A 19,690-nucleotide genomic window follows, 5' to 3' on the forward strand; every position below is an offset into this window, starting at 1 on the left:
CTTTCTGCTGGCTGCATCGCTCCTCGGAAATCCCGCTGAAAGGTCGGTTCCTTCGCTCCTTTTTGCCATTTTCGCTATTCAGGCACTGATTAAAGGCCTCGTGCCTTCGCTAGGCACGGCAGCTGGGCGAGAGAGGCCTTTAATTCGGTTTTTTCGCCCTTCGTAGCGGCTGGCCGATCGGGCCCTTTGGTTCATGGCTCATACCCACTAGCGGGGTATGGCTGATACGAAGGTGCCTGCCGCGGGCGTACCGCCTGGCAATGGCAGTAATGCATCCTCCACAGGCGACTCGACGCGATCGGATGGTTCTGTCTTTGACGTCGACGGCGATCACTTAATCGCAGATATCCATATCAGCTCGCAGGAAGCAGGTGCTCCTGCAGCAGTGGGGCGCGGTCCGGCAGCTGGATCTGATGGGTCGCTCGGCGCGGCGGCGCCTGGTTCGGAGCGTGGCTCCGTCGATGCTGCGCTCACTGCTGCCTACCACCGCGCGGTGGGCTTTCAGCAGGAAATTACAGACGTCCTGTTCGGCAGTAATTGCAAGGTGACCAACTGCCACAGGTCGCAAATCCTGGGGCTGCTGAGGCAGCTGATGCGGGAATGTGCTGATTTGAGAGCGGTGGCGGCGCGGCAGTGCGGCCGCGCTGATGAGCTCGGTGACCTGCTGGGACGTATGCGCGGTGCCGGCCCGGTGCTACGCCCGGAGGCTGCCTCCCTGGTGCCTCCGGGGTTGACTTATGCGGTGGTTGCTCGGACCGGCGTGCCGAATAGTACTTTGAGGCCAGCTGCCGGTGCTTCAGGCCACGTTTATGTGGGGCTGGCGCCTGCCCCGGCGATCGCTTCTGCACTGGCTCCTTCGCAGGCTCCGGCACCCAAACGTGAGCATGCTCACATAATGTTTTTAACCCCGCTGGTTCCATCGCCCACTGCTGCGCAGGACGTGTTCCGTCTCCTTAAGAGCAACATTGACCCTATGCAGGCGAAGTTAACTGATTTGGCGCTCCGTCGAACACCTCGCGGTGTCACGGTTTTATCAGACGACCATGATACCATGCAACGTTTACAACAGGCTATAGAAAGTAACATCACAACCAAGATAGCTATGTCTCTCCGACTGATAAATCGTCGCAAACCACAGGTCAAACTTACGGGGGTCGACCCTGACATTCCGGCTCATGCGCTCATTGATCAGATCAACCTGCGCAACACAGACCTTAAGCTTGACCCTTCGTCATGTGAGGTGCGCGTCTCGTTCCGGGAGCGTTCGGGAAATTTCTCCCACGTAATTGCAGTCGATCCTCCGACGTTTCGGACGCTTGTGAGCCGCGGGCGTGTCGCTGTGGGGTGGACCTCAGCGACCGTGGTGGAAAACCTCCACGTGCCTACGTGCACATTTTGCTCCACTTATGGTCACCCCCGGCGCGCGTGTCCCATACGTTCACAGCCTGAGCGCGCGGTGTGCACGCCCTGCGCGGGGCCGCACCTCGGCGAGCGGTGCACCGTTCGCTTGGGGGATGCGGCCGTCTGCTGCAGCGAGTGCAAGCGTGGAGGAAGATCGAGCGCTCACCCTACAGGCTCTCAGGCCTGCCCGCTTATTCAGGACAGGATAGCCCGTTTGCGGGCCCGTACCGACTATGGCTGAGCGCGCTATATCCATCGTTGCGTCACTGCTTGGCGGTCCCCTGTCGCTCGCAGTCGCCTACGGCGTTTGCTGCTGTGCGCCATCTTCGAGCGTGCGGCCTTCGGCGTGGCGGGCTGGCGTGGGATCGCTATGTGGCTTTCGACTACCTTCCTCGTTTTTGCCTTTGCTTTTCATTCTCCATGTTCACTGTTTTTTTGGAGCCTCTTTATTTTATCCTTTTTCCTGTTCGCCATGTCTCCGCTTGCGCGGGTGATTGCGGAGGTGGGCGGGGACCTGTTGTGTGTTTGGCGTCCGACTCTGAATGGTGCCATTGGAACACTATGTCCTGGCGTCTTCGGCGTGCGCAGGTCTCTGGTTGCACGTACGCTTTGTGGTTTGCACTTACCATATCTCAGACCTTGGTTCCGTCTGGCTGCACTGGGGCTGTTGCTCCGCCATACTTTTATTGAACATGGCTGATTTGCAGCCATTCAAATTCATCCAAGCTAACCTTGCCAGCAGCTGCGATGCCACTAAGTTATTAATTCACCGCATGCTCGAGCATGACATCGCGTTTGCTTTGATATCGGACCCTCACACGCGCGGCAACAGAGTAACCAAGGTGCCCCACACTCTCCACACATTTAATGCCAACGACCATCCCCGCGTGGTCCTGCTGGCACGGGCTTCGAGCCTCCAGTTCTTCCCAATTTACGTATCACAACTGGTTGCGGCTATACACTGCGAGGGTGTGGGAGTTTCTTTTGTCGTCGTTGCTGTATATGCACCGCCTCATGGTCCCCTTGAGCCCGTACTAGATGAACTAAACCAAATATTCGTGAAATATCAATCCTACAGTTTTGTCTTGGGCGGCGATTTCAACGCGAAGCACGCGTTATGGGGACCCGTCTCAGGAGATGAGCGCGGCGCGCAACTTGCTCAATTTGCGTGCGCTAACAACCTGCACATTCTTAATCTTCCCGACTCACTCCCGACTTTTGAGACGCCCTATGCCCGTTCCTGGATAGACGTTACCTTGGCGTCTGTCTCACTAGTGGGCGGTGGGTACAGATGGTACGTTTTGGACGCGGACACATTATCCGACCACCGCTACATTGAGTTCACGTTCAGCACTGCCGCGAGTGCGCCTGAGAAGCGCCTCACTAACTACGCTCGGGCGCAGATCTTGGAGCATCTTAGCCGCGAGTCTTGGTTCCATCGCATTTGTCGCTACCGCTTTTCGTCGGCTTGGGCGCTCGATGCCGCGATTGAGAGTTTTTATAGTACATATACCACCTTATGCCAGCGGTACGCGCGCAGGCCACGGCCACATAGTGGGGGTGCCAAGACGTGGTGGACGCCTCAGTTGACTGCGGAGCGGTCGCGGGTGCGCGCGATGCGCAGGCGATATCAGCGCGTACGTGACCCCGCCTTGCGCGAGGTGTTTCGTTCACAGTACGCGCAGGCGTTCGCGGCGTATAAGCGCAGCCTTCGTTGCGCAAGGGCTGCCGCCGATCGCGCCCTGTGCTCGGACATCACGTCGCGCACCCTCTTCGGCCGGCCTTTCCAGTCGGCGTTTGCGAAGCTCCGCCCTACAACTTGCATTCCCCCGCTTGAGACCTCGGACGGCGCCCTTACCACCTCAGTCCAGGCGTCAGCTACCCTTTTACTGAGTACGCATGTTGCGGTTGATGATTTCGCAGCGGACAGCGAATACCATAGCCGCATTCGCGCGATCACGGGATCTCCTTATCCTGAGGTGCCCAACGATCACCCTTTTACGCTGCCAGAGATTGAGCACTCCCTTCTTCTAGGCAACATGCGCGCGGCGCCGGGGCTAGATGGGCTAACGGGCATGTTTGTACACAATCTCTTTAGGATACATCCTTCCTTCTTTTTCCACATCTTCAACGCCGCTCTCCGACTAGGGCACTTTCCGTCTCACTGGAAGAAAGGCCGCATTATTTTTATTCTTAAGCCTGGCCGCCCCGCCCGTCTTCCGTCATCCTATCGTCCACTCGTAATGAATTCATTATTCGGTAAAATTCTGGAACGTCTTCTTTAATCTCGCCTTCATTATTTTCTTCATTCTTGCAACCTCATTCACGAAAACCAATTTGGTTTCACTCATGCCCGAAGTGCACCGCAGGCCCTATACGCCCTCAAGCGCCGGCTTAGTGCCCTAAAGGCTGCCAAGACGCCTGCAGTATTGATTTCCTTGGATTTCACAGGCGCCTTTGACAGTGTATGGCATGATGGCGTATTGTTTTTTCTTCTAAGCACCGTTGCCCGACGAACCTATATCGCCTCCTCCAGTCCTTTCTTACGGATCGGACGGTCGTCCTCCGCTGTAAGACTGGGGACATAACGGCTCGCCCTGCCATCGGCAGTCCCCAGGGTTCGCCACTTAGCCCTCTACTCTGGAATTTAATAATTCATTCACTACTCAGTCTCCCGTTACCACAGGGCGTCCATATACAGGCTTACGCTGATGACACAGTTGTATTGCTCTCAGGCTCGTCGCGCTTGCAATTACAGGCTTTAGCGGAATCTGTCTTAACCTTGATTTGCGATTGGGCCCGGCAAAAGAAGGTCAAAATTAGCGACTCAAAATCTTTCTTTGCCTTCTTCAACAACGGGCACATTGGTACATCTAAGCGCCATCCATCTATCTGATTGGATGGCGCTTTTCTAAAACATCAGGACCACATTAAACTCCTCGGCGTGGTCTTTGATAACAAACTAAACTTTCAGGCCCACGTTGATTTTCTTAAGACAAAAGCCGAGATATTGGTTACTCGATTACTAACTTTTGTTCGCATGCATTTTATGCTGCGCCCAGTACTTTTACACCGTTTATATAGACAGGTTCTGCTGCCTGCGATTGCATACGCGTCCCCTGTATGGTGGCCGCCTTTCCCGACAACACATCTGCAAACGCGTGTCCTATCGGTGCAACGATCGTTGTTAATTGCATTAACCGGCGCCTACCATACCACCAGGACCTCCGCCCTACAGATATTAGCCCGCTGTCCGCCTCTTACGATTGACCTCGATCGCCTTAACGCGGAGTTCTCTTTATTCACGCTCCGCCAGGTCACGCATTATGGGTGTGTCACGTTTCACCCTAGCGAGGTTGACTCTTCGTTTACTCGTTGGACCCACCATCCGCGCGAAACCTGCCGTTTCATGTTCACGCGGCTCTCCCCCGCAGAAGCTGCTCGCATCGCCACCCGCTCCGCTTTCCACGTCTATACTGATGGCGCGTACACGAGTATTTCGGCGGGGGCGGCATTTGTTGTATTTAACCCGACCGGTCGCTTGTCAGCCGTCCGTAAATTCAGAGTCATCAAAGCAACATGTGCGTATAGCGTCGAGACTGTCGCCTTAGCCGAGGCGCTAGCGTACATAGTCTCATTACCAACCTGCGCTCCAGTACACCTTTACACTGACTGCCTCTCCTTATTGTCCGCCCTATCGCATCTTCGAGACACCAACACTCGAATATGGGCATGCAAACAGACCCTCATCTTGCTCGCTCGTCAGGGCCGGCGGACATACCTGCACCATGTCCCTGGACACAGGGGCGTCGTGGGCAACGAGTTGGCAGACGGCGCTGCAGCGTCTGCGGCTCGCACGGGACTCCTCCGCGTTGCGCTGGCGTCCATTAATACGGTGCGCGCGCGCTTTCGACGCATCGCGTGGTCGCAATGGCGTTCCTACTTGCACCGCGAGGGTACTGACACTCACCTATACCCCTTGGTTCCGGATATAGCCAATATACCTCGTTGGTTTCCGCCAAATAAACTTCTTAGCCATTGATTTACTGGCCATGGTCATTTCGTCTCGTACCTATATCGATTCAACCTCCACACTTCCAACGTGTGTACGTGTGGCGCTGTGTGCGCCGACGTGTCGCATTACTTTACCTCCTGCCCGAACACTGTGCACATCGTTCGGGCATTGTGTGACGAAGCTCACGTGCTCTCGTTGACTCCAGCCACTTACGCTGATCTATTACTGTATCGACGCTCACGAGCTTTACTTCTGCGTCTCGCGCGCCTAGCAGTTCTTTCGGTTTCCCCTTCCTCTCCTCCTCCTCCTCGCACTCCTGACGGTTCATAACTCCACTACTTCATTTCTTCACTCTATTTATTCTTTTCAATCATGTTGCTTTTGCATGTTTGCTTCTGCCAAATGCACTGATTTAGCCTACTATTGGCGGGGCTTCCCCGTGCCAGCTGGCTCTAGCTACATGCGTCATCATTCATTTTGTTTGTTTTTTCTTTCAACACTTCGTGGCACCGCCTTTTCCTTTCCCTGCCTACATAATCATCTCTGGTTCCTTGTATGCCCTTTCTCCTGTCTCACTCTCTATCATTAGCCACATGTGCAGAATATGGCATCAGCTCCACCTGCCTGGCCTTCATTCCTGGACGTCTGGGCTCTTCATGCCCTGCTGCCCTCACCAACATACCTGAGCCCCAGGCGACTGCCTTTGCATTTCTGGGTGACTGATGTTCCTGTTCTGCTATCTGCGCGACCTACTGATCCTGCCCCATCGTGTGGCCATCTTGCTGACTCCTGATGCACACCTGTTTGACTCCGGCCTCCCCGGGTACCAACCGATACTACCTGCAGCATCACCGCCATGCCACATTGACAACTGGGCCAACTGGGGACTCGACATGCGGAAGCTTATTTGCTGTATTCAATAAATCTCGCCCGTGCTGCGGATGGCAGCCGGAGCGGTCGGTGGGTGGTTGGGAGGGGTTTGTTGGATTCTCATCAGGAGCACAATTTCCAACATGCGCTTGACTACTTCTTTTCTTCATCGTACTAAATATTTTCTTCTATCTACAGGCTTGCCTCCGTATTATTCTTTTAATAATTGGCTTTTCTATAAATTTTCTTTGGGAAGGCATAGGCTTCCCCTATTCATTTATTTTGATTGGCTTACGCCTGCCATACCTAGTTGGTGGTGCGGGCTTCCCCACTTTATTTTTCTTTCTTTTTCTTTATGGGGACACACAAAGCCATATATACACGCCCTTGTGAGCGGGGACGTGATGAAGAGCGAAAGGGGCGCGCTTCTCCAGTCGTTGTAGCATCTTTTTGATGGTATAAATCCCGGTGTCGCTGGTGGTAGGGCGTTCGAGTGTCGTTAGCAGAGACAGGCTGACGGAGTAGATGTAGAACGATGGCGTGCGATCGTGCAGAGAGATATAATTGAGCGCCTCCTGGAAGGCGAGCACCTCTGCACAATATGCGCTGGATGCGATGCTCAGGCGGTAGCGCATCACGGCGACTATTCGCTCTCGCGGCGTCAGCACCACCACCGCGGCTCCGGCCGACCGAGACGTAAACGAACCGTCCGTATATATGTGAGTACCCGGGCGTCTGGCGGCGTGCGCCGCTTCGTGCGCTTGTAAGCGCTCGAAGCCGAAGCCCCGCGCCTCCGACGGGTGGTCGCGCCAACAATCCCGCGGGTACAACACTTCGTCCGCTGCGTAGTTCGAGCGCTCGAAAGTAACCGATCGTCGCCGTTGGAAGAGGTCCAACTCGGCGTTTAGGCGATCGAGTTCAAGTTCTAGCGGTGGCTGATCGAGGAGAACTTGCAGCGCCTCTGTGCGCGTGGTGCGGTATGCCCCAGTGAGTGCCAGTAGGAGCGTTCGCTGTACTGTGTTGACAGACAGACTGAGTGACAGACTTCATAGCGAGCGTCTCGGCCTTTCGCTGTAGATGTTCCGCATTGTCAAAGAACGATAGTCGTCTGTCGATCATGACGCCGAGTAATTTAATGGAGTTCTTGAATGTTAGGCCCCTCTTGCTGTCGTCGACCTTAATAGTCGGTTTACTTTTTTCCATACCCCCCTTGCCGAATGAGAAAAGAACGCGTTCAGTTACATCGTGGTTAAGGCGGACCTTGGTGGTAATCGTCCACGCCTTTATTGTGGTCAGAGCGGCCGTGGCTCTCGCCATGCTGTCAAGGCGATTTTTACCCGGGATTAATACCACTGTGTCGTCCGCGTACGCCTGGATGCGGACGCCCTCTGGCGTGTCCAGACTCAGCAGGCCGTCTACGACCGCGTTCCAAAGCAGGGGGGATAGGGGCGACCCCTGGGAGCTGCCTAAGGTCGCATCCGTCATGACGATGCCCGAGTGACTCTTGAACTCCACCGTGCGGTCGCTGAGTAGTGTCTGCAGTAGATCCACCAGGTTGCTGGGGCATTGGCGCTCTCGAAAGTAATTCAAGACGAGCGGGTGCCACACGGTGTCGAACGCCCCCTAGAAGTCCAAGGAGATCATCGTGACAGGCGTGCCCCGCGCTCTGTAGTTGCCGATGTATTGGCACAGAGATTGTAGCGCCATGACTGCGCTGCGACCGTGCGTAAAACCAAACTGGTTCGGGTGCACGTAATTTGCCGCGAGGAGAAAGTAGTACAGTCGCCCGTACATCAAGCGCTCCAGTACTTTCCCAAGAATAGATGACATGCAGATGGGGCGGTAGGCTTGCGGCGTGTCGGGTGGCTTGCCGGGCTTTGCTATAAATATGCCCCTGCCTTTCCGCCCCGTCTTGGGGAAGTAGCCCAGAGTAAGCGCCGTGTTAAAGATGTTTAATATGAATCGCCGGTGGGACGTGCAGAGCGCGACCACTACGTCTGTCGTCAAGCCGTCTGGACCCGGGGCCGAGCCGTGCACAAGTTTGGCGAGCGTCGCTTCGATCTCTCCGGCGGTGAATTGGTGGTCCCGCTCGTGCGATACATAGGGCCGCGCGCTCTGCTCGCGGATCGCTTTGTGTGTTGGCAGGTCCGTGTCGGCGTCGTCTTTAGCGATCAGGGTGTGTAAAAGCAGTTCGGCCGACTGCAGGACGCTTTCCGTCCGACCGCCGTCTTGTGTTTTCAACGGCGGTAAATGTAGTCGTCCTTTGTCTTTGCCAAAAGCCGTCCGGAACGGTGCGGAAAACAGCGACTTGCGGCTGCAGTCGTCGCACCGCTCGCGCGCGTCCGTCGCCTTCGCGTCCTGGATCCTGCGACGGAATTTGGCGAGCGCCTCGCTATATCGTTGGCGGTGGATTGGCCGCAGCGTGTCGTCCCAGCATCGCTGGAAGCGGCGCCGCAGGGCCCGCGTTCGGTTCTTCTCGATCTGCAGGTCCGGGGTCCACCAGCTCTTTCCCGACTTGTGCGGGAGGACTGGCCTGAGATGTTTGCGGCGTGTTTTATCAATGACCTCGTACATTTTACTGAGCAACATGTCGAGCGCCTGCGGCGAGCCGATGTTCGCGCCGCTAGCCCGCTCGAACCACCGGAAGTCTCGCAATTCGGCAACAAAGTTTTGTCGACCGCACTTGGTTAAACGTCTCCCTCGCACGCTGCCGCCGTGCAGCACCATGTCGATCGCGCGGTGCTCAGAGAACGTCACGTCCGACGACACGCTCCACTTGTACCCTCGACGGACGAGCGCGGGGGTCGCCAGCGTCACGTCTATCCAACTGGCCGTGTACATACATGTTGGAGTAGGTGGGGGGGGGGGGGGGGGGGGACGCCGCTTCGTTCAGGACGACACACGCTCGCGCCGCCGCAAACTCGATCACGCGAGAGCCGCGGTTGTCGTTTGCTCGCGGGCGCCACATGGCGTGTTTAGCGTTAAGATCGCCCATGACAAGGACTTCTTGCGTTTCTTGTGCGTCAAAGCACGCCGAAATTTCATCGAGGGTGGGCTCTATGGAGCAGTGCGGCGGCGCATAAGCCGCGATGAGCAACCACTCGCGCTGCCCTGTAGTGCACCGCACCGCGACCACCCGCCGGGAGACGTACACCGGGAAGACGTCAAAGTCCGGGCGGCGCATGAAAACGGAGCTGAGCGGCTCCTCTTCCGCTCCAAAATACGCGAAATCCGGCGGCAGCTGCGGTCTCATTTTTTTCGTACACGGCGGGTCGTTAATGGCCGCGATGGAGATGTTGAGTTCCTGCATCCGACGCTTCGCGGCCGCCAGCGCGCGTTTCGCGTGGTCTCAGTTGAGCTGCATTAATGGTACATTCGCACTGAGGAATCCGGCGTCTACAGCGAATGGAATTCTCCTGCCGCCGAAAATCGCGTAGTTCACACTGCTTGCGGACCGCGCCGCCGGAAAGACATACAGCGCCATCTGCCCCATAGAGTGCTAACCTCCAATCAAGCGCGGAATATCCCGGATGTTCGCGCGGCTCGAAATTGCGCAGTTGTCTCCGCTCGCGTCGAGTTCGTGTGTTTATGTTGCGCGTCTCCACCATTGCTTGGAAAGACAATGATGAACCCCGAGCAAGAAGAGGCAGTACTGCTCGGCCTGTTGGCAAGCACCTTTCTGGCGATGCATGACGCGCAGAAGCACTCGCCGAAGAGACGGCGGCAGCGGCGTTGGTGGGTTCGCCCAGCTCTGCAAGAGCGCGAACAGCTTGGTCACGCCACGCAACTGCTACCCCTCCTGCGAAATCGCGACGTGGAGTACTACAGAGAGTAAGTTGAGATGTATTGTTATTTGTGACATTCAATCACGTGTAGTTAAATACTTCGATGTCGCTATACGCACTGTGTTTTGTGTTCCTAGGTACCTGAGGACGCCTCCACGTACTTTCGACACGCTCGTGCAGCTCGTCGGACCACACATTCGGAAGAAAGATACGAATTTCCGAAAAGCGATCAGTCCCGAGCACCGGACTGCGCAAACTGTCAGGTAAGATGTCGAAAACACATGCACATGCAACTGTTGAGGACGTTTCGGCTTAATGAGAATTGTGTAACTGAAAACATGCATTTTAGATTTTTCGAGTGGTTTCAATGAACCTGCCACAGTGTCTGCTTGGAATTGCGTTAACTAAATACGATTCATGTGGTGCTGTGAATGGCATTTAGGTATGTAAATATTGAGCAGATGTTGTCAAAAGCATGCTTGTCATAAGCAGCATTTCCTCAGCATAGGCGACACTTTTGTTGTTTCATGGCGCCTGAGAATAAATGTTTATCTCGCCACGTTATTATTAATTGTAACGTTGCATAAGTTTTCCTAAATATCGCAATAAATTATATATTCGTACGTCCAACCGCATCACATTTGATTTCTTTGGCTTTTGATCAAAATGCAACCGATGTCGTAGCCACAAAACAGGCGAGGCAATGTGCAATACAATGTACTTGTAAAGATGCGAGTGGCTTCCCTTGAACATGCAGATTTTCCCATATAGATAACCTTGCACCTATATGGAATTGTGCACACTCTCTGAATTTCTTTATATTTTTCTTCAGATTCTTGGCTGCAGGGGAAACGCTCCGCTCATCTTGTTTTAGCTTCCTAAACGGACGCTCGACAGCCTGTGGCATTATGTGGTCGGTGTGCCAGGTGCTGTGGGACGTCCTTGGCCCTTTGTACGTTGCCTGTCCATCAAGTGCAGATGAGTGGCTGCGGGTAAACACGATGTTATTACATGGTCTTCAATGCATGTTCTTTAATTGTGGTAGCACGTACATAGCTGATATGTCATCTCTGCAATGGTTGCTTTCATTGATGTGGCTCTCGTTCACAGGACAGGGTTATGCATTCTCATCTCGTGTACCTTCATCCTTCAGATTGCAAGTGATTTCGAGGAGCGGTGGAACATGCTCCACTGCGTGGGCGCAATTGATGGAAAACATGTTTCCATCGAATGTCCTTCCAAATCAGGAAGTGAGGACCGGAACTACAAACACTTTTCTCAGTAAATCTCTGCTTGCCGTCAGCGACGCCTGCTACAGGTACTTGTACAGAATTGATGCGTTAGTGGTACTAAAATTAATCATTGTCAGCACAACCTGGTACAATTATGCTCATTGTGACGTAGAGTTCAACAGCATATTGAGGATTTCTTTTGAGTGAAAGGCGTGTGCTTAGGTTTAGGTGAATAGTAAAGAGCCCCGGCTGATCAAAGTTAATCCGTGGTAGCTGACCACGGCGCGCCTTGTAATGATATTGAAGTGTTAACATACAAAACCCCAGAAATTATATTTGAGTATAAGGTAGTAAGTTTGCTTAAATGTGTATGTGCAGTTATTGCAAAAAGTGTGCATCTCTTTCAAAATAGAAAAGAAAAGGACACCTTACCTAATGTAGGCTGCATAGTTGTATCGTTGCTTTTGTGTTACATAGCTTCTTTTCCTTAGCCTCTACTTTGCAGACAACCTGACAGGTTCAAAAATTAGTGTTTAAAGAGGAGTGTTTTTGTTTTCTTCAGATTTTTGTACGTAGAAATAGGTCACCATAGCAGCGACTCAGATGGTGGTGTGTTCAGCCGAAGTAGGCTACAAGAGGCCATTCTTTCAAACAAGCAAGGATCCCCCCATGATGCACCGTTGAGCAACGTTGGCAACATTCCCTTCTACCTGGTGGGAGATGAAGCGTTTCCCCTTAAGACATACATGATGCGGCCGTATCCCAGGAAAAGCAAGTTTAGCCTTTTCATTACTTTGCATGCTCGGCAGCATTGTTTTAATTATACGTACCTAAAGCTGTTTATTTTCCTAATTCACAGAAGAATGAACAGCTCAGAACACATTGTGATTGCATTGCCCGTCAAACACCTGAATGAATATATTCACCGACAGTGCTTATTGAATGTAGGTACTTCAAAATAGGAATTGAGCTTCAGATGATCACATAGTCCTTGAAGGTGCAATTTGCTCAGCATACTTGTCATGCTGCAGCAGTGTTACCCCTTAGTGGATATGGTTTTCACTGGGCGTGTGCATATCGGGCTGTAAATATACAACATACACACGTGTGAGTTAGCATTGTAATCTTTTTCCAATAGCGGTGCTTGAAGCACTTCAATGACATATTTCTACACTTTTGTTTCGAAGGCCATTTCTATGGTTTTTCCTACAAAAGGTTATGCATGACAAAGTGATGGAAGCGGAGCCGGATAAGGGACATACGTCAAAATTAGCTTCGTTGCTGAATTTCGCCTAAGACAAGGACCTTCAGTATCCAATAAACTTTTTACTCACCACTGTACAGTGTTCTGTCCATGATCATGGACTCTTGCCAAGGGATCTGACCATCAGTGACGAAGTACTTGGCAAGGTCGTCCCGCATTTTGTAGGCAGCTCTTCAGAAAGAAGTATCACACAATTATGCATATGCATATGCAGGAGTAGCAGTAGCAAGCAGTGGACTACCCAAAGGCATGATTTTGCATGCTTCCTGGGAAGTTCTCCATAATTATGTAACGTGCCACATGAAAACTTCGTTACCTGGTTGAGTGACAGCCTGTGCTGCGCAGAGGTGGCAGAGCATTGTTGCTGCTGCCCTCGGCCCTCCAGCTACCTTCACTGATGTTTCCCTGCCAGTCTACATGGTCAGCTGCTCCAGGAGGGCAGTATGCATATAGGGAATTAGGGGACTCCTTGAGCAGGAAGTTGTGCAGGACTACACAAGCAGAGATAATCTTTCCCTATTGCAAAAACCAGCGTCTTCCAGGGTGAAAGCAGCGCGCTTTTTGGCGCTGGGTCGCACTGGGTACGCTGGCACTCGCTCGGACTCACTGGGACACCAGTGAGAACGTCACACTGGAAGAGACGCTGGTTCCACGGCGATGACGCTGGGGCGCACTGGTTTGTGCTGTACATGCGCTGGTTCTCGCTGCAGTTCGCTGGTTCGCACTGGAAACTGCGCTGGTTGTGTTTGTGCCGTGCTGGTTCCAGTACGCAAGGACGAGCGCTGCTGAATATTAAATGCTTTATACAATTTCATCGCTTGATACTAGTCTCTTGTCCTAAATAACGCTATATCTTGGGGTTATAAAACCCTATTTTGTGTCACAGCTTGGAATAAAGGTGCGTGAGCTGCCCTGTGTATTCATGCGTATTTGAAACTGAAAATCACTTTCGTTTTTTTTTTCATTTTCCCTTTCGTCTGGGCGGATAGCTAAATTCTTGAACGAAACCACGTAGACGCAGAGGACGCCGCGTTTTTGAGTAGTTCGCACGTAACGTATGACTGGTAGTTGTCGCCGTTGTCGCAGTGTTGTGGAGTGGACATGAAATGCAGAATTCGTTCAGACACGCGCGAACGGACCCCGAGTTCGAAGCCTATCGCCGACTGATATTATCGCACCAATAACAAAGCTGAGGTGATTTGTGCGCTGCCACTTTCCCTATTGTACTAAAAAAAGTTCTGAGGCTCAAATACACACATTTTAGCTTTCGCCAGCTATATACCCGCGCCGAGATCGGTCCCCACCGAAGCTTAGGCCTAGCGTATCCGCCGAGTCCGTCCTCACGCTATCGGCGCGTCTAGGCTCACGAATCAAGAACTCTAACAAGTATAAATCACTCCATAATTCAGCTTTCGCATCGGTGTTCTTAAATAAACAATTTTTTCATGTCTACAGTGCCAGCACAAGAAGCGATGACCGCTGATGTGACCGGTCATAAACACAGGTATATGTGCTATCGCCGAAGGCTCTCAGCACTAGCCTGCGCTTCTCTGACGAAGATATATGACTAGACAGGCGTGTTGACTGAACGGCATCACTGAACTAAGGAAACGTTGCATATCCTTTGCGTGAAGAACAAGAAACGGCTAACGAAATCGGCAGTAACAGACCATACATCGTCCCGTGTCGGCGGTTCATTTAGAACTTTTTTTCGAAGTAAAAATAGCAATCGCAAGTGAAAATCGATGTTATGGCACTTCCAAGCATACTACTGAATACGGACAACAACTTTTTCTTTCTGGTACAGACGTGAGTTTTATTTGCTGGGCGATAGGGCATCAGCCATGCTTGTACGAGACGTAGCTTTGCAAAACAAACTGCTTCTCGGCTTTAACATGGCAAATTATCCGCCTCTTCCGGTCTGCTGGCGTGACTTAACGGTAGAGTGCCGGGCTTGGGATCTGTAGGTCGGACGTTTGAATCCTGCTCGGAGCAGTTTTATTTTTACGTTTTTTTTTTCCTTTTTTTATTGCACTAAGACGCTCTTTGTTGCTTTCTGTATTCAAAAAAATATATACGGCGTCCAGGCACCGCATATTTGACGCGCTAAAGCTGTTTTTCGCGCGAGTAGCTAGTGCCTCCCAGCACGCTGCGCCTTCCCAGCGCCCCAGCAACCAGCGCGCTGCACTGGGCCCATAATCAGGCGCACTGGGTCCCAGTAGCACTGGGTTTTGCAATAGGGTAGCGCCGTTATTGCATCTATTTGCTGATGCGTATTAAGTAGACGCAGCTGTTGTGCAATTGTCATACTGAAGAAGTATGGTAGGTCGTGTGCTTCTTTCGTCGACTGGGTTCTTTTACTGCACGCAGTTAATGTAGACACTCTGAGGCAATGTCGACATGCGACACTGATTGTGCAGATCTGCCGCATTAACTGCCGCATTAACTGCTGTTAAAGATGCTTGCTGTATTAACCGAAGACGGCATGAATGGAATGAAGCTTTCATTCTTCTTTCTTTGGCACAGGCTCGGTGAAATGTTCCGCTAAAATGCCGTATTGTAGCAGGGTGGCAGCACAGAGGACTGCTCTTGCTGCAAATATCTTACCACTATGATTATTATATAAGTACTTTGTTGTCATAGCAAGATTAAATGCCTGGGGATGCAGAAAACAAAGAATAACAACTGACCAGAATATATTATCACTGGATAAATGAACAAAGGCATGCACTTTACAGGTACCACAGAAGCCAGACTATCGATTTCAAGAGCTATATAGCATAAGCACTGTCACATAACAAATAGGGCTTTACTATATATACAGTAGCCAACTTTAACAAAGGTGCGGCAGACAACAGAGGGGATCACAAAAACATACATAAAGTCAGGCAGCCTGGAAAAAAACTTGTTAACAGGCCGGTTTGTTAATTGCCACCTGCTTGCTCAAAAATACCCAGCCTTTCCGAGACACTTTATTCCCGTTAAGGAACTTCTATATCACAGCAAGGTTTGGGTAAGGGCTAGTTCGTATTCCATGGTATCAATCGTCACTTACAGCGCATACATAGACGAGGTCCCTCGTCTATGTATGCGCTGTAAGTGACGATTCTATACCACAATCAGTTGTGACCAGTTAGAAGAGATGCAACAGTATCCTTTGGTAATAAAAAATAAACAAATAAATAAATAAAAATTAATAAATCCTTCCCACACTTGCATTGACCACACCTCTGGTTGGTGCAGCTTTAGCACAGTCCGTTTTATTTGCAGAACGGATGTAACAGTTGCAACAAAACAGCACAGACAGAAGAGTAAAAGGGCAAGAACAAAACAAGGACACAATGGGTAACACACACTTGTGCTTGAGTGTGTCCCATCCCATGTCATCTTGTTGGTGCTCTATTACACTTTCTGGGCAACAAGCAACAGGAGGGTCAAAGGCAACAAAATTGCACATCACAGCCTTCATCTTCAGCACTGTAGCGCCTGTCACACTCCCGAGACAATAGCTCAAGTATTTGTGTGTGCCCTCACTAAACGGGCGAACGAAGAACACTTAAGTGTAGTGTTGACTGCTTGGACTATCGCCCCCTTTAGGAAGAAAAGATTCTGGGCACGTGGTGAAGAGTTGACTGTGCCCAACGTGCTATGAAGTCTCTTGAACTTTCTACATGAGACTGGTTTAGACGATTGCCTCTAGAACCTGCGAGACATGCAGACAGTGCAAAATGGGTTTGCATGATAACTTATTCTGTGGACAAGATTACTCTTGCGTGTATTGCGTCTACAGTGCGCCTCCGCATATTGGATGTGTATATATTAGCTCATTGTACCATAACATAATCACATGCCACCTACCCTTCCCTGTATTTACCGTTTCCCCTTTCCCCAGGGAAGAGTAGCAGGCTAGAGGCAGGCCCTCTAGGCCGGCCTCTCCTCCTTTCTCTTCATTAAATTGTACTCTTCCTCCATGGCATGAGAGTACGCATTGCTGTGACATATGGGAACCTGAAGACTCTGACTAATACATTTATTCAAGATGCTTGTGACACACAATTCAACGCCGCTGCACAACGCCAAGCTTCTACGACAGATGTTTACGGACCATCTTCATTCGCTTGTCCGCCACCTCCTTTGTAACATCACCCATGTAGATGGCAAGCATCGCTGCATAAAAAGTGAACTATTAACCTCATAAAGGAAACACAGAACTAAGCACAGTTCTTTACTACTCCATGGGTACATTCAAGAAGTCACTGAAGCACAGTATGTAGGCAAAGACAAATTTAGTTTACAAAAGAAGCCACTACTGCTTGTGAACGCATGAATTAATTTCCTTAGAAAATATGTGCACTATAATTGGTATGCACGGTCATGTGTAATAGTGGTGTGCTTGATTACTTCATATTTAATATGAAGTTATGAAGCATCAATGCATCAAAGCTGTTACACTACTGCTAGTGAGGTACTATCGACATGAAATGCGAATGGAGCTCCTAACTGAAAGTAAAGTCTGCGCCCGTACAGTCGACACCATTGACGTGCACATACTTCCGGTTTGACTGTCCTACGCAATGATGTTCCCTCTATACTGCAATATTTTAGTTTCTGTTCTGGTTCCCTTTTATTTGAAAGCGAAAGATTATGGCGGAGTAATGACGACAGTGCAAACTGTACCACTGCGTTTCATTTGACACCAATGGCATATACGGTGTCACCGCACTGGGCAATAATACTCGCCCTGTACTTTGATATTTTAGCTTCTGTTTTCTTCTATTTTTCTTCTGTCACATTCAAATAAAAGAGAGCCAGAACAGAAACGAAAAGGGGGAGCATCATCATGCAGTATATTCAAACCGGATGAGCACGCCTGCCAATTGTGATGACCGGACGGTGCACACTAAACCTTCAGTTATGCTCTCCACTGTTCACGTTTTATTTGACGCCGATGGTACCATGTTTTGCTCCATATGACTTGCAATGCATGAGCACTGTTAACACCTGACCATAATGAGCATCTTAATATACCTAAAGTGATGAGAAATAAAAATATGGCTAACTATGCGAGTGCAGCAAGTTTCTGCCCTAATTTCAGTAATTCACCGGTGATGGCAGCTTGTGTTCTTGTGCAAAATTGTAGTCAGAAATCTAGCGCAGTACAACCTCGTTAAACCGTACCCACTTAAACAGTAGTTTCGTTTTAAAACTAGTACAGTGAAATCGCCGGCTCAGTGCCCATTGAAAATAATGTTTTGTATCCGCATAAACCGTACCAGCTTATTGCGTGCATATCGGTTAACACGTAGCGTTTCCACTTTTGATCGCATAATCACAGCAGTGTGTCGTCTCCATCGAGCAGCCCAGCAGAGCAACAAGCCTCAGAAATCAGAACGGCCTCCAAGCATCCTGTGCGTTTGCGCATGAAGCCACATCAACATCATTTCGGCGCCATGCTAGAGAGCGTTGTGGCATCGTGCAAAGGACTTGCGTGATGCCGAAGCTCGGATAAAAAAGACGCCGAGGGCTCAGCATAGAAGAAAAAATAGGCATCGTTCGTGCTATCGTACGTGATACGAAGAAGTCGGCACTGGCACACGACAAGGATTTACTGTTGGCTATGGTGTGTGGCATTTAGAATGCGAAGTTGCTCGGCAGCGCTGCTGCGACTGCGAAGAGATGTCAGCTACAAGGTTCGACTTTTCGCCATCGTTGCCTCAGTTGTTTCCAAAGTGTCAACCAGCGACAGTGACGAGGACGACATGGAAAGCGACAGCATGGACGATTCAGGCCCGACAATGGCTACGCGTTACGTCAGCCTCATGAATGCAATTGCCGCGATGAAAACAGCACCCTGCAATGAAAAATGCGCCCCGCGACTTCTGCAGCGCTACCGCCTCCATGCACGGAGAACATGCAATATCAATGAGAAGTTTGCCATGCGAGTGCTTGGCGAGAAAAGGGGGCTGGCTAAAAAGCTGGCTCGCAGCTTCAGTATACCAGTGAACACTTTTGATCACGATCAAGCCCGATGCTGATCAGAATTCTCGACTGCGATTGGCTGCCTCACGCATCTTGCGCAAATGAGCCAATTATGACTGAGCCGACGACAGGCTGCTGTTGTCGCTGCTAGGCCGCCACGGCATCAAACGAAAATAACACTTTTGTTGCGCGAAGTGAATAAATACTGCTTGTTTTTTCCCCCTTTAATCGCACTCTCTCAGAGTTCAGTTTTTGACAGGTAAGTGGGCGATCTCATGCTATTTCGGTTAAGCAGTACTGCTGTTTAGTAAGTACTTTTCCCAAGCTCCGGCCAACTACGGTTTAACGAGGTTTCACTGTAATAGCAAAATATAGCAAACAGTTGCCAGACAAGTACTATCTGCTGAAAGACCATGGTAACAATAACTCAATTAAACAAGCCTTCAACTTTCTTTTTGCTGCAAAAATACTGAATTCGCCATCACATGCATAAATAACAGAGCTAAAATACTTTTTGTTTCCACCATTCAATGGTAGAACATAACACAAGGCGATTAATCGAAATTGATGCGCCAATTTTATGTAAAATAAACGACATTATAATAAAAATATAAAACATGCCCAACATCAACGTGTAAGCTTTCTAAAGGCCACAGGAAAAAGATATATACCCTTTAGAGACGAGATTTTTTCTGGCGTGAGCGGTGGCTTTGCCTCGGTGTAGCCAAGCGAACGGGCTTTGTTCGAGTGTGTCCCCATGACACTCCTCGTCTTTAATTGCTCTGCCGTCCACAACACGGTAGCAGTGCTTCTGCAGAACATAGAATCCGTCGAGGCACTAAACAAGCAGTCCCAGGCTTTCTGTTCCAACTAGAAGCCGCTGCCTGCATAAACCTGCATTACACAAAGAAATAATCACTCACAAATTAGAAGCACTAACAGGTCTATATAACTTTTTTACTTATTTTTGCTTTATCAGAGGGCTAGCTGTCAACTCCATAACTACAGTGTCGTGCCAGATTTCCTTGAATGCACAAAAAATCACTTGTGCACACAGAATGGAGTGTGGCTTCTTGGCCATAGAGTTTCGTTAAGTTATCTCACAAAAATTGAAAATTACGAAAATTGGACGTAGCGGTTGCAA

General features: G+C 50.5%; 1 long non-coding RNA gene and 1 pseudogene across 1 annotated transcript in view; one reads left to right on the forward strand and one right to left on the reverse strand.

Moving 5' to 3' along the window:
- The window catches only part of LOC140213587 (uncharacterized), a 179,480-nt gene that overhangs the window by 99,709 nt on the left and 60,081 nt on the right, over nt 1-19,690 (reverse strand). The gene's annotated exons all lie outside the window — the stretch shown is intronic.
- LOC129381939 (uncharacterized) lies at nt 9,679-12,792 on the forward strand (annotated as a pseudogene).

Source organism: Dermacentor andersoni, chromosome 10 (assembly GCF_023375885.2).
Source record: "Dermacentor andersoni chromosome 10, qqDerAnde1_hic_scaffold, whole genome shotgun sequence".
Classification (NCBI taxonomy): domain Eukaryota; kingdom Metazoa; phylum Arthropoda; class Arachnida; order Ixodida; family Ixodidae; genus Dermacentor; species Dermacentor andersoni.